This window comes from Eulemur rufifrons, chromosome 21 (genome assembly GCF_041146395.1).
Source record: "Eulemur rufifrons isolate Redbay chromosome 21, OSU_ERuf_1, whole genome shotgun sequence".
NCBI classification, from domain to species: Eukaryota; Metazoa; Chordata; class Mammalia; order Primates; family Lemuridae; genus Eulemur; species Eulemur rufifrons.
The window spans coordinates 26,025,142-26,039,578 of record NC_091003.1 but is presented as its reverse complement, the minus strand read 5'-3'; the positions used below and the strand labels follow the sequence as shown (position 1 = coordinate 26,039,578).

The 14,437-nt window shown below is 61.5% G+C and overlaps 1 protein-coding gene across 7 annotated transcripts in view; it reads left to right on the top strand.

Moving 5' to 3' along the window:
- The first annotated feature begins 11,098 nt into the window (after positions 1 to 11,098).
- The window catches only part of ARVCF (ARVCF delta catenin family member), a 47,625-nt gene continuing 44,286 nt past the window's right edge, over positions 11,099 to 14,437 (top strand). For all 7 annotated transcript variants that reach the window (XR_011236522.1, XM_069496831.1, XM_069496826.1 and 4 more), the window contains exon 1: positions 11,099 to 11,256. The gene's annotated coding sequence lies outside the window, so the exon portion shown is untranslated. The remainder of the gene's footprint in view (positions 11,257 to 14,437) is intronic.

Below are 14,437 nucleotides of genomic sequence, written 5' to 3'. Positions count from 1 at the left end.
CTAAGGCCTCTTGCCTGCAGCCCTCAAGGGTGACCACGTGTGGTGCGGGGCTGGCTCCCCAGGCCGGAGCTGTCCATACCCTGCACACGCCAAGCAGAGCTGTGGCCTGGGAGGTCAGCTCTAGGCCCTTGGAATGTCCTACCTAGTAAGAGTGTCCTTGCTCACCTGGGGCCTTGGGTGATGCCAGATTGTCTAGGGTAACAATGTGACTTACGGTGGGGGGCCTTGGGCCACACAGTATCAGCTCACCCACTGGAGGGGCCGGAGACCAAGGTTAGCCACGTCTGCGTGACAGGCCCTAAATACAGACCTGGACGCCTTGGGAGGTCCCTGGCTGACAGCACCCCATGCATGTTGTCCGTGCTGCTGAGAGAATTACATGCTGTCCACGCAGCTCCAGAAGTTCCAGAAGCCTGGCCTCTCCTGGACTCTGCCCTTTGTACCTTTCACCATTGCTGATTTTAATCTATATCCTTCCCTTGTCATAAACTGTAGCCATGAATACAACTGCTTTCCTGAGTTCTGTGAGTCCTCCCAGGGAATCGCTCAACCTGAGGATGGTCTTGGGGACTCTGGAAGACACTGCCACAGCGGCTCAGAGAGGTGAGCACACCAGGCTGAGGCCACACAGAAGCATCACCCCTTCCTGATGCTGCCCTCTCCATCTCATGAGCCACTGACGTCACCACACGCCCCAGGGCCCACTCCATGCTGGGTGGCCGGCCCGGCCTGCTGCACCTGCCTCTCTACCCCAACGAGACATCACCCCGGAGGCCGCAGGGCCAGAAAGACGCTCTGTTGCGGGAACTTGCTGCTGACTGTCGGCTGCCTGAGTGGGCCGGGCCCAAGCCCGGTCGTGCTGCCCAGGTCCACCGGGGCCCCTGGGGCGTGGCTCTGTAAGGGGAGAGGCCACCCTGGGACCCACTACAGGGAACTGGGCAGGAAGTCTTTTTGTGACAGGGCATTATAAGTGACATCCTTTTTTTTTTTTTTTTTTTTTTTTTTAGCAATGGCTGATACAGGAACCCTCCTGTCCGAGAGCCGGCACACCCTGTGCAGGAGACACGCGGCTGTGTGGGGACTTCACTCCAGTTAGCACAGCAGCCCACCTGCCCCACCGCCTCCTGGAGCACACAGACACGGCAGACACGCAGTGGATGCGTGGACACACGTGCTGTGTGCCTCCGTCCAAGGAAAGCAGAGCTCCTATCACACCCACACAATGACAAACGCAGGTCTCAGTGTCCTGTGACAGTCAACGCCGACAACTCCCAGTGGGGCACCGTGTCTACTCGGGCGAGCAGGAGCGTGGCCAGGCAGCTGCCTTCCCTCAGTGCCCAGCCCAGGGCAGCAAGTGCCTCTGCGCAGGGAGGCCTGGGAATAAATCTGCTTGGGACCTGGCATGGCCTTTGCAGATCCCGCCAGCAAGGTGAGAGGGGGACAGTCACCACGAGCTTACTGTATGACCACAAATGTCACCAGCCTTGGCAGGGACGCAGGAGAAGCCACTCGCAGAGAGGCAACCTCCATAGCACTTTGCCCCCCCCACGCTCCTGGAGTACCCTGGCACCCCCGAGCCCCGGCCGGTGCTCTGCGAGGTATGAACGGAAAGAAAGCACCTCTTGGTGTCACAGCCAAGGGCTTCTCGTCCTCTAAGAACGCCAGTGGAAGGCTTCCCAGAATCATGGCTCACGTTCTCCCAGCCCAACAACTGGTAATTCTGCAAGACAGGAAGAAAGTGTCCTGGTCTTGGCACGGGTTGTTCTTAGCGCAGGGCGCTGTCTGGGAGGGACGCGGGCTTTCCAGGCACTCCCAGCCATCGGCTGATAACACTTTTGAGAACTCTTCAGGTGGGCACTGCCCTCTCTGCCCACCGTCCGCTTTTGAAATCCACCCCCCTCTGGAAGCCCCTCTCCAGCCTGGGGCGCCTTTCTCCTCCCTGACTTCTCAGAGGAACCAAAAAGATCTTTTGCTCCTAGGAGCCAAGTGGAAATGGGCTGAACCCCTCTTTGAGAAGGGTGAGACTCGCCTGTTGAATTAAGCCTTAAATCTCACTCCTGGTGCCTAAAAAAAGCTCAACAAGAAAATGATACTGGAGGGGCAGGCCTGGCCACGGAGCATGCAATGACCCAGGAAATGCCATGTAGGGACGAGGCCTGACACGGAGGGGTGGGTCCAGGGCCCACTGACAGGTGGCAAGGACCTGCTTCCCCGGCACTCGTCACAGAGGCAGGTGAGGAGGAGGGTGGCGCAGCCTGGCAGAGGCCACTGGGAGAAAAGGCAAGAGGAGCTCAAGGCCCAGGCCCGACAGGCCTGAGGTCATGGAGGAGCCGGGGAGGATGGGACAGGGCGTGGTGGAACCTGGACAGGCGTCCCTGATCCCATCTCCTCCCCGCCCTCTCCAGACCCCACCGCTGCAGCCCCTCCTCCCAGGGGACCAGCAGGCATCACACACTGGCCCTGGCCACGCCAGCCACTCACGCCTTGCCCGCCAGCACAGCCTCCTGCACATGGGCACCAAGAGACACCTGTCCCCTCCTCCTCCCCACCCTGCCCGCTCCTCCACCCACTCCGTCTGTTCTCCAGCCCGAGGCTGGCACTGACTCCTGGGCCTCCATGACCTGCAGGTGGCCGGTGTGACGTGGGCACCATGTGCCTGTCCCTGTTTTGCTGAAGAACGGCCCCCCCGCCCCCCGGCCCAGAGCAAGAGCCTTTGCCCTGACTGCTTGTATGGCCGCACGCTGGTGCAGCTCTGGGGTCTGCCCACTGTCTGCCTGTGTGGATGGCGTGAGGTGGGGACCACCCATGCTTCCCAAACGCCCAGCCAATCGTCCCCAAGTGCCCTGCAGCCTTCCAGCCTGCCTAACCTCAGCCACACCCAGGACTCCTGGTCACACGGGCCCCCTGGGGCCCTGCACGTGTCACCAGACCTCTGCTGCTGCACTGGTCACCTTAGCTTCAGTGCCTACTCTGGTGTCTAGCGGGCAGGTCTCTGTCATGGCTATTCACGGGACCTTCTAAAGCCCTGACTGGGTCACACCAGGCCAGGAGCCATGCAGATGCCTAAGTCCATGAAGTAACACAGCAACAGAGTCTGTAGCCTGGACCCAGAAGCCAGCACAGTGGTGTCCAAATGTGCCAGTGGACAGCAACAAGCTCCAGCTCCGGAGGCAGTGCGGAGGCCGGCCTAGGGCAGCATACCTCTCGGCCGTTCGTGCACAGGACACAGGTAAGCAAGACCTTTGCAAAGGACCGAACCAGGGCAGGGGACAACTAGGGGACGCAAAGGAGACATCCTGGTGCTGGATATGGAGGGTAGCTGCGTGGCTGGGCTCGTTTTGTCCCATCCACGCAGCTGGGTGCTGCAAATGTGTGCACTCTCAGTAGGCATGTTTCACAGCAGGGCACAGACTTACTGTCCACTCCCAAAAGCTGCCATCAGAAGCAAGCATACAGGCCCTGTCCTCTTCCCCTGCTGGTTCCACGACATTCCTACGGGTAGGGGTGGGGGGTGAGGGAAGGAAAGGCAGGGAGAACCTGAGAGAGTCGCCTGTTCCCGGGAGACAGGAGAAGGTTGGATCAGCCCCAGCACAAGACACATCCACATAGGACGGAGAGCAGCGGGCTAAGTGCTACACAGACACGGCCCACCTGAAAGAAAAGCAACGTCGCCCCAGTGACCCTGGGGGCCTCACTCTTGATGGAAGTACTTCCCTTTGTCAACTGAGAAGACAAACAGGGCGTCTGGGAAGAAGGGACATACACAAATCAGAATGCAGCAATGACATGCAGGGACGCATGCTCCAGGGAACAGAGAGGTACTTTCACTGAGACATGGGGCCAAGGGGGCCTAGATGCTTGGGAGGGTGGGTGCTTGTGGCGTCCTCCTCCTGCCAGGGCTGTGCACAGGAAGGCAGGCTGAGCCCTACACTCTGCTGCCTCATTTAACAATGCCAAGCACTTCACACATTTGGGGAATGTGTGATTTTCTGTTTTTTGTTTTTTAAAAGACAGAGTCTTGCCCTACTGCCTGGGCTGGAGTGCAGTGGCGCAATCAAAGCTCACTGCAACCTCAAACTCCTGGGCTCAAGCAATCCTCCTGCCTTGGCCCCCCAAAGTAGGTGTGAGCCACCACACCCAGCCTGGGGAATACGTTTTAAGGCTGTCCAGCCTGTCTGTCTGGTCTGGAGAAGCCACACAGAGGATGGGGTCCCGAGGGCTTCTGGCGAGCCCCTCAATGACCACCAGAGCCTAAGTGGCAGGGCTGAGCAGCCGGGTCCCCCACCCCCACCCACACACTGCACCAGTCGGCTGTGACAGCCTCCCCCCCCCCCCCCAGGGCAGAGCTTGAAAGCTGGAGCTGCTCTTTTGGAAGGAGAGGACAGACACAGACATGTGACGTGGGCTCCCGGCAGCTGCCAGCAGAGGAGGTAAACACGTGGGAACACACTGTCGCTGTTCCTGGAGCCTTGGCAGAGAAAGCCCTGAGTCGGGAAACCCTCCTAGCGGCCAGTCTCGGCAGTGCCCTACTCAACTCACCCGAGCGGTGAGAGCTCAGCAACCTATGCTTTCTCGTTTGGCTACTAAATGGCATTTTACCATGACAAACTTTCTGCAGTGATGCTCTCTGCTCAGGTCTTCACAATGCTTTTGGGGCATTAACTCAGTCTCACACCAGAATATCACTCTCTTCACAGCTCAAAGGAGCAGCACAAACACGAGCACAACAGGACCCTCTGGGCAGCAGGCGGCCCCACGCCCTCCGGGCAGGATCACTCAGCTTCCCCACAAGCCAAGGTCAGGCCCAGCCTCTTGGCAGCCCCTTCAACCTGCGTGGTTACCAAAAACAAAAAAGGGGGCACCTCCACCAACTCCTGCACAGAGGGCAAAGGCAAGCACTTACAGTCAGCATGGAACTGGAGGCCTTGAAGTTGCACCTCCAAAATGCCAGCAGGTGCACCAGGGGAGCTCCCGCCGGGAGACAGAGACCGGCCTTTTTTATTTTTAAGCCTGCATATATTACTTTTGCAATCTAAAAAAGAAGTTGAGAAGAAAAGAGGGGAAAGAGATGCACTGATAACCACAAAGGGCATCTCAGTCATTCTGGGGTGACCTTGTTTTTATGGAGCACATCGTCAAACCCAGTGGTCAGGACCAACAAACGCCAGACTGTGCTGCCATCACACGCTGATGGACATGTCACCAAAGGATGGGCCCCGGTTCTCACATGTTGGGAGTGTCGATGACAAGCACAGCCCCACTTCTAAAAGTCCTCCTGGTCTCCCTATCCTGGGCCATTTCTCTCCAGACCCACTCTGGGGTCCCCAATAGGCCCCTCATCTCTGCAAGGGTTCTTAGGAACATCACCCTGATGCCCTCAGAGCTCACTGCCTGGGCCGGAAGCCGGAGCGGGAGTGAGTTCCCACGGTACCGCTCACGATCACGCCCATTGTGAAATGCGGTCGGATGACAGCCCACAAGTGAAGACACCAAAGCACAAGGGCTGGACAGCCAGGCAGACCTGACGGCCTGGCCCGTCATTCAGTGAGGACTACTGTCACTACACATTGGGGCAGGCAGGGACTTGGCCTGAGGGACCTGTAGTCTGAGGACACACAAGTAACACGAACCTCCGGGTTGGGAACCCATGCTACAGGAGCCCGCGGGGTGAGAGTACCAGGGCACCCCACCCTGCCCCACCAGCGCATTGGGACCCTGGGAGGAGGTGCAGAGGCTATGCTGTGCCCACAAGACAACATGGTCACCCTCTCCAGCTGCCTCCACCCCCAGGACAGGTCACCCAATGCAGGAAGGTTTCTGGGAGGGGACCCAGGAGGAGCAGAGGAGCTGGCTCTGAACAGCCTTGGGAAGACCATCTGCCCCCTTAGCCTGACTTTTTGTGTGTGAACAGGGTTGGGTCAATGAATGGTTGCCCAAAGTCCCAAAGGACTAACGAGCCTTCCAAACAGCTACCCAGCTATCCCTTACAGCTGCTGTCACATCTGCCTCATGGAAGAGGGCTCTGAGCCCAGAATGGCAGCGCAACAGCAGTCAGCAGGTCCAGAGCCACACAGCAAACCTGGCTGGTGCTGGGCATGTGACGCTCCTGCAGAGGAAGGGGGCCTGAGGCCCAGGGACTTGTCCAAGGGCAGAAGGTTCACTGTAAAGCTGTGGCCCTGCAGGAAGCCAGGCAGCACAGGACAGGTGCTGGGGGCAGGGAGAGGGTCCTCTGTGCCTACTCCCCAGGAGGAACAAGGGCAAAGCCCAGCCCCCACCGCTGATGCTCTGGTGGTGGTCCGACTACCCCAGCAGCCCCAGGCAGGCAGCATTCAGGCACAAGGATGACCCAGCACTTGCTGTCTACCCAGATCCACACCAGCTGTTGCCCCACTGCCCCCAAGCAAACCGCAGGGCGGAGGCAGCGTGACTCGACTCCAGAGCTGTCCCGGATGCTGGCCAAAGCCGCAGCCCACCCATCCCGCAATGCCCATGCAGCCTCCCCGCAGCGAGTCGGGTCCGGCTTGCCAGTGGTGGCCTCCGCACCCCGTTCTGGCGGGCAAGATCGGAAACGCCTTCCAGTCACGCGTGGCGCGCTTTCGTCGGCCAGACGGAGTCTGCTCTCCCCGGATCCGACAGAGCCCCAGGCCTAGCCGCGTGACTCCATTCTACGCCTCAAAAAGGGGAAACTGAGGCAGGACACGGAGGTGCGGCCGGCCCACCCGCCCTCGAAGACCCAGCCCCGTTCTTGCCCCCAGAGCCCGGAGCCGGGCGCCCCTGAACCCCAGCCGACCCCACCGGGAGCGAAGTCAGACATCCCAGCCTCCCGCCGCACACTCACCGCCTCCGCCGCCGCCGACTTCCGGGTGCCGCGCCCGCGCGCCGCCGCCGCCAGCCTAGGCCCCGCCCGCCCCCGCCTGTGCGCTCACCATTGGGTGGTGCGGCGAGGGGCGGGGCAGCGCGCCGCGTCCCGCGGCCCCGTTGGCTGCGCGCGCTGTCACTCGGGAGCTACTGCCCTCCTGGCGCCCCGCCCCCGGGGCTGCGCCAAACCTTGAGGCTGTGCGGCTGTCTGGGCGCCTCGTGACCCCCGCGGCCTTCTTGGCCTCCTGGGCTCCGGAACCGTGGGGGCGCCCTGGGAGGTGGTGGCAGCCCTGCTGTTACCTGCTCACCCTGCGGCCCTCCCTAGAAGAGCTACAGGAATGCGCACTTCCACACTTGCCTCCCTTGGGCTGCGTCCTGGTCTCACCATCCCTGCCCACCCGATCCCCACCACAGACATCCTCTGTCCTGAACATCCCTACCTTCACTTTATGACACCCTCATGTCTGCCCCCTCCCCTAATGTCCCTGCTATTCCCAGGACGGACCCCAGACCAGACCCCAGACCAGGGACCAGGCACTCCAGCCCTAGCCATGCCACTGCAGCCTTTGAGCCCACATCCAGGTCCAGGGCCCAAGGACGCTGTGCTGGCTCAGTGTGAGCTGTGCGGGGTGGGCAGGTGAGCACTGACTCCCTGTCCCCACCAGCCTCTGAGCTGTGCTTGGGGCCTAAGCTCCAGAAAGGTGGGGAGTCAGAGGACCAGGGTCTGCTCCAAAGTGAGTACTCAAAAAACTATGACAACGGCCGGGCGAGGTGGCTCATGCCTGTAATCCTAGCACTCTAGGAGACCAAGGCAGGTGGATCATTTGAGCTCAGGAGTTCGAGACCAGCCTGAGCAAGAGCGAGACCCCATCTCTACTAAAAATAGAAAGAAATTATATGGACATCTAAAAATATATATAGAAAAATCAGCCGGGCATGGTGGCGCATGGCTGTAGTTCCAGCTACTGGGGAGGCTGAGGCAAGAGGATTGCTTGAGCCCAGGAGTTTGAGGTTGCTGTGAGCTAAGCTGATGCCACGGCACTCTAGCCTGGGCAACAAAGTGAGACTCTGTCTCAAAAAAACAAAACAAAACAAAAAACTATGGCAAGGATGACAACTACACCAGGGATAATGACAGTGTGGTAAGCACTCTAAATCTGGCTGTCTAGGTCCACAAGTCTCATTCACCCCACTTCATAGACATAAACACTGAGACTCAGGGCAGTTATGTCACTCAGTTGAAGTATAACCAGTGGCAAGCAGCAGTGGCTGGGTTAGCTCCACGGCCCTGCATTGAAGACCTAGGCACCCTGATCCTGACCCAAAGCCCCGATGCCCTGCAGAAAACGGGCTCACAGAGGGCAAGGGCCTGCCTGGTAATCTGCAAAGGCAAGAGTCTCACCTGGACCTAAGGGCAGGCCCATTCTGCCCCACTCTTTTGCAGTCTCTGTGATCCTCCTGGAACCTTCTACAGCTGAGGAGACCAAGGACCCCAGATGCCCAGGGACACCTGGCAAGCAGGCAGCAGACGCAGCCAGACACTTGTGCCAGACCATCCGGCAGTGGAACCATGCCAGGCTGGTCCCCGTGATTTCCCTATGAGCGGCCAGACCATATGGTCCATAGGGCCAAAAGGTAGTGGTGGTGGACAAGTGGTATCTGGGGTTTGGAGATGAGGAACCATGCCCTGGGGTACTGGGCAGCAGCTGCAAAATAGTCTGCCTCAAAGCACCAGGCCATGTGCTGCAAAGTGGGATGTGGATTGACTAAGCTTTCCCTTTGCCCACAAAGAGGGATGTGGTGACGTGTCAGCTGGTGGTTCTGTCACAGACAACATGTGGCCCTGGGCTAGCCCCACCCCAGCCATACTCTCCCCAGCTAGACTGAGCCAGGCACTCTGATGTTTTCTTCCACCACTGACTCACTGCAGTCTGGATGCTGTATGATGCCAGAGAGCAGATGAGATGGGTCTAGGGGTGGGCATCTGAGCCCTGGGATCTTGGGGCTGCAAGGGGCTGTCATCCCACCTCTAATTGTACATGTCCTCAGACAGGGGCTCACTACCTCCTGTGGCCACTCTTTTGGTTTCTGAACACCTGAAACTGTTGGGAAGTTCTTCCTGCACCCAGCTGAAACCTTTTTCTCCTGTGGCTTTCCCCATGTGCCCTACAGCTGCCCCTTCAGAGCTGGCCAGCAGCTGGGTGGAGAGGGCGAGAGGAAGAGAGGACACTGGGCTACCGGTCCCTGTGGTCTACCTGCTCTCTGTTTTTGATCCTACCTGCAGCCTGGTGTGCTGACTGCTGGACAGTGGCCCTGAATCTTGTTTGTGCTGGTCCTGCCCACCCTGAGCCTCTGTATGCAGCTGGTGGTCTCTGGAACCCTATGGGGGTGTGGGTGGTGATGAGAGGGAGGTAGTCTTTGCTTGGGCTGATTTGGGTGGGTGATTCTCCCTTTCGCTCTCTTTTGGCAAGTGTGGAGCAAGGGTAGTGCTGGACCACAGGTCACTGTGAGAAGAGGGGCTCCAGGAGGACCAGGGTCCGATGCCCTTGGAGAGATGCTTGGGGACATTTGGACTTATCAAATCTACTCCTAAAAAGAGGACACAGAACCCGCAGCCACACAGCACCTAAGCCAAAATGTCACAATGGTACTGCGCCACCCTAGGTTCCAGGGAGGGAAGCTTCACTCTGCCCTTCCAGAGCCACAAGCAACGTCCCTATGCCAGGGTACCAAATGGCTGTCACCTCGAGTGCCAGCTCCAATCGATTGGTAGTAGCTGCCTGGCTCTGAAAGACAGAGGGATCAATTCGCCATGACTGCCAGGGTACAAGTGGACCCACTGGTAGTGCCAGTGGTGAGTGCTTGCCCAAGGCCATTTCACTTTCTTTGTTCTGACCAAGCAACTACTGGGTGAACACACTGGACTTTGGACACGGGTAAGTAAGACAGGGGTGTCTGGTTCCCCTCCACCACCACGATTAGTACTGTCGTGGGCAGCTCGTCTCCCCCAGCAGCCTTGGGAATGTCGTGAGCTGAGAAACTGGTCATCTCCAGCTGCATCTGGGGCTAGGAAAGGCTCAGGACCAACCGACAGCCAGGGACACTGGCCAAGGGGCCATCTCAGGATCTCCCTGAGAGAGAAGCCCCACTGGGCAGCATCCCTGCTCTTCCTCCCACACCACCCGCAAGTCTGTAGAGCTTGCTGAGTGACGGTAGGTGCCCTGTGCGCCCTGCGTCACTGCAAAGATGAGGGTGGTGCTCTCCACCTGGCAGGGAAACACAACCTGTTCTAATCTCAGCAGGTGGGGAGTGTGCCTCCATGACTCCAGGCAGGGTGCAGGAATGGGATGCACGGCGGCGGAGACAGCCCCCCTCCCCACGCCGAGAGCTAGGGCGGTGCCAGGAGGAGGTGAGGAAGGGCAGCCCCACGGTGGGGGGCCGTGTCTGGAGGGAGCCCCGGGGCTCTGTACTATACGGGGGTAAACTCTAAACCGCTGGTTTACGAGGGGTCTCTTCCTGGCCTTGGAAACACTGCAGTCCCCATCCCCACCTCAGCCTCGCTGGACCAAGGCCTCACCCGCGCCCGCGCTGCGGGGACAGAGGTGGTGAGGGTGGGAGAGCCCCAGGCCCCGGAGTCAGACGCCAGGTTCAAGCCCGGTCACCTAAAGCGAGCGAGAACCTCTGTAAGGCTCAGTTTCCCGTCTGTGAAATGGGGCCAGCGGCAGAGCGCTGCCTCGCGGGCGTGTGAGGAATACGGTCCACGTCGGCGGGAGAGCGCTGCGCGGCAGGCGCCGGCAAAGGACACCTGCGAACTGCGGCGGCGGTGGGGGCCACGCGGCCAGAGGCCGGGGCAGGGGCGCCGGCGCTGCCCATCCCTCCCCTGCCGGCGCCCCTGCCCAGCTAGGGACCGACGGTCCGGGGACATCCGCGGAAGACGCCGAGAGAGAGGGGCGGCCCCGCGCGCCCAGCCGCCGCAGCGGTGCCGGCAGGTGCCGGGGCCTGATCCTCCGCGAGGGGGCCGGTCATCTGCCGGGACCGACACCCCGGAAGCCCAATGGCAGGCCGCCGCCTCCGCGCGCCTGTCCAATCGGCGCCGGTTGCCGGGCCGCCTCGGGCCTCTCGACCAATGGGAAAATTCGCGGTCGGATGGGGCGGGGCGGAGGTCGCGTCGCCGGCCGGGCCGCTTTGCGCACGGGCCGCGCTAGGGGCGGGAGGCGGCCGGCGGGTTGTGCGCCGCCCGGGAGGGAGGGTCCGCCCGTACCGGCCCGAGGTGAGGCCCCGCGGACGGCGGCACGCGCCGCATCCTGGGAACGCCGCGCCTCAGGAACCCAGGGACTCGGGGACGCCCGCCCGGGGGCGGGGGCTGCGCTGCGCTGCGGAGCCGCCCACGCCGCACAGGTAAGCTCGGGCCGGGGGCGGGGGCGGGGCCCGGGCCGAGGGTCTGAGCCCGGGTCGGGGCCGTGACTGGGGTGGGGACTGGGGGCGGGGCGGAGGTCTGGGCTGCAGTCTGGGCAGGGGTTGGGCAGGTCTTTGGCCCGGAGTCGGGGTCCGGGCGAGGGTTTGGGCCGGGGGTCGGAGCCCAGTTCTGCCCCGCCCGCGCCTCGCCCGCGCTGCGGCGCCGACGCCCCGGGCCGGTGGGGGTGGGTCCCTTTGTGCGCGGCCTCGGGCCTTGCCCGACCCCGCCGGGGCGCCCCGGCCCCGCAGCCGTGTCCGCCCCACGCCTTGCAGCCGGGGCCCGGCGGCCACGGAAACTTTCCCCCGGCCCGGGGGGCGGCAAGGCCGGGGAACTTTACTGGGGCGGCGCGTCGCCGGGGAGCGCAGGGGCACCGGCCCGCCAAAGGGGCGTCCCCGTGCCGCGCTGCTCCCGCTGCCCGGGGGTGAGTGGTCCCTGCCGGGTGCTCTGGCCTGGGGCCCCCTCGGAGCCTCGGGTGGAGGCTTGTCCCCCCACTCCGATGCCCAGCCCGATTTGCTGAGGAGTCGCCCTGGGCTGGCGGCCTGAGATTTCGACCTTTCTATTTTGATTTGTAAGTGATTGAATATTGGATACCTAACAACAGTTTGTCATTGCTAACCTATGGGTAATGCATCAGAGTGACGTGGAACTGAGGGATCAGGTGCCCCTTTAATGAACACCCAGGCACGTTGAGAAACAAGAAAAAGAAAAATACCCCGTGTGTTTCAACTTTTAGGGTAGGCTCTTAATGTTGCCGTCCAACAATCTCAGGTGGTCACCCACACTCCTGTGGGGTAAACCTTCCCCAGGAGTATGGGCCAGGGGTGCACAGGGAGCCTCCACCCCCTCCACACCCCAGCCTCTCTGCCTTTACTCTGGAATTGGGCTGTGGTCATGCCAGTCCCAGAGTCCGGTCCACCCTGGGCAAGTGCTGCCTGTCTTGTGCTCTCTGTGTCTTTGGATCTGGGATGGTGCAGGATGCAGGGGACTGGCAGGGCCCCCTTGCTCATGTGCTGGGCGGATGGCCAGGCAGTTCCTGAGCAGGTGGTCCAGGCCTCGGGTCAGCCGACAGTGTGTGGGGCTGTGTGTCTGCGAGGACATGGACTTTTCCCCCTGAGCCTTGCCCCCTCCCATTTGCACTACCTGCTCCTGGCTGTCCCCTGACTTCATCCCCACCCTCAGTCTGGGGTCCAACAGGGCCCAGCACAGGAGAGCACTCGTTCAGCACAGGGGCTCAAGTCCCAACCTGGTGAGGGGGTCACGGAGCACAGCCAAGCCAGCCCCCAGTTGGGCTTTTCTGCAAAAACACGGGGACCTGCTGGATGAACTGAATGGTCTGGGCTCAGTCCTGCTGTGTTAGAGCCTCCACCTGCTGCCACATCTGGGCTGGTTGGCCCCATTGTGGGCTCTGGCACCCCATCCAGAGGTGGCCCCTCTGCCTCTCCCAGGCTCTGTGAGGGCAGGGTTGCAGCCTTATTCCTGTGGGTGCTGTGCAAGGCTTCAGGATGAGTTTTACTGTGCCCTCTCACCCCAAGAGACAGGCCTGGGGTGGACACAAAACAGCCCTAGGGGGGCAGGAGCAGTAGGACCCCCTGCCTCTGAGGGGGGCCAGGTGCTCTGCACAGCTGGCAGGGGCCAAGGGTATGCAGCCCACCAAAGCTGGCCAGCCCCCTGAGTCTGCCCTGCTGCCCGCCTGGCCCAAGCTGAGGGAGGAGGTAGAGCTGGGGTGGGGTCGTGGCCCAGTCTGAGGATGTGGCCAGGAATGGGTAGAGTCCGGGGGCAGAACTGCAGGGTGCCAGATGGGTCACAGGGGGCTCTGGAAGCTTCCCCAAGTAGCTCTGGTCAGGGGCACGTGCTTGTTCTTCTGCCACCTGATTCCATTAAGACCAGAACGAGGTCTTGGGTCACTCTGCAGGAGCCCCAGAATTAGGGGGACACCGGGTGGGAGATCCCTTTATGGACCTTCTCACTAGGGGGCTGCACATCTCGGCCTGTTTCTGGTTGGGAAGATGGGCGCAGAGCTGGCAGACACCTGTGTGGCCTGCAGACCCCCCACCACCTGAGTCAGGCACAGGCCCTCCCCACTGCCCCTGGGACTGAGGGGCTGGCCACCACTTGCAAAGCAGCTGGGAGCTGAATGTGGCCGCCAGAGGGCAGCCAGGACCACCGCCAGGACCGCACGGCGAGCAAGACCGGCTCCACCCAGGCTTCCCGTGGGTGAGACCCTTCTCCAGGTGCCTGGCTTGGGCTGCCCATCGATGGTGTGGAGCCGGAGGAGCCAGGGCCCCCTGCCCCTTGCTGTCCTCACACCCCGATGTGAGCAGAGGGAGACCTGCAGGCCACAGGGCAGGTGGTGGCCGAGTGCAGGCTCAGCGGGGATAGTGAAGGGCCCAGCCTCTCCTGCGTGGCCCTGAAGGTGGGGCTGTGCCTTGGTGTTCTCAGTGGGAGTGGGCGTGCTGTCCTAATGCTCCCAAAGTGGCAGTGGCCTGGTGGAGTGCACTGGCTATGCTGTAGTGGACACTGTTGTCACTGAGCAGTGCAAACCTTCCCTGCCCAGCAGCCGAGAAGTGCCCTGCATACCTGCCCACGTTGGCTGTCGCAAGGCCATGTTTCCAGAGGCCTGCCGTTGATCTTATGCCCTGCTGACAGCAGGAAGCCAGGAGACTTGTGGAGCAGCAGCCTCTGAGGCCACACTGCAATGAGTGCAGATTGAGCTCTCAGGCAGACCTACTGATCCTAACCCCGGCTCCTCACTGCCCACCCTGGCCCGGAGCTGCCTGCCCAGCCCGAGCCACTCCCTCGTCTCAACTCTGGACTCAGTTTGTGCCCGTGGGAGCCGCCTCCTGCAGTCAGCTGTCCAAGGGTCCTCAGCTTGCCAGTCTGGCCGTTTGGCGGGTTCTTGCAGCCTGGGCAGGGCTCAAGCCCCAGTCTGAGACTCCTCAGCCTTCAGGGGGTCACTGTGCCAGAGTTGCAGGCCTTCCCAAGGTGGGGGTGGGTCTGTGGGGTATAGGTGGGGACTGGCAGAGCCCCATGGCTAGCCACGAGGCCTGGACAGTTTGGTGGGGAGCCCTTGGCCACCCTCATCTGGGGTATGAAGGTCAACCACGTGCCGTGGTCCCTTGGTCA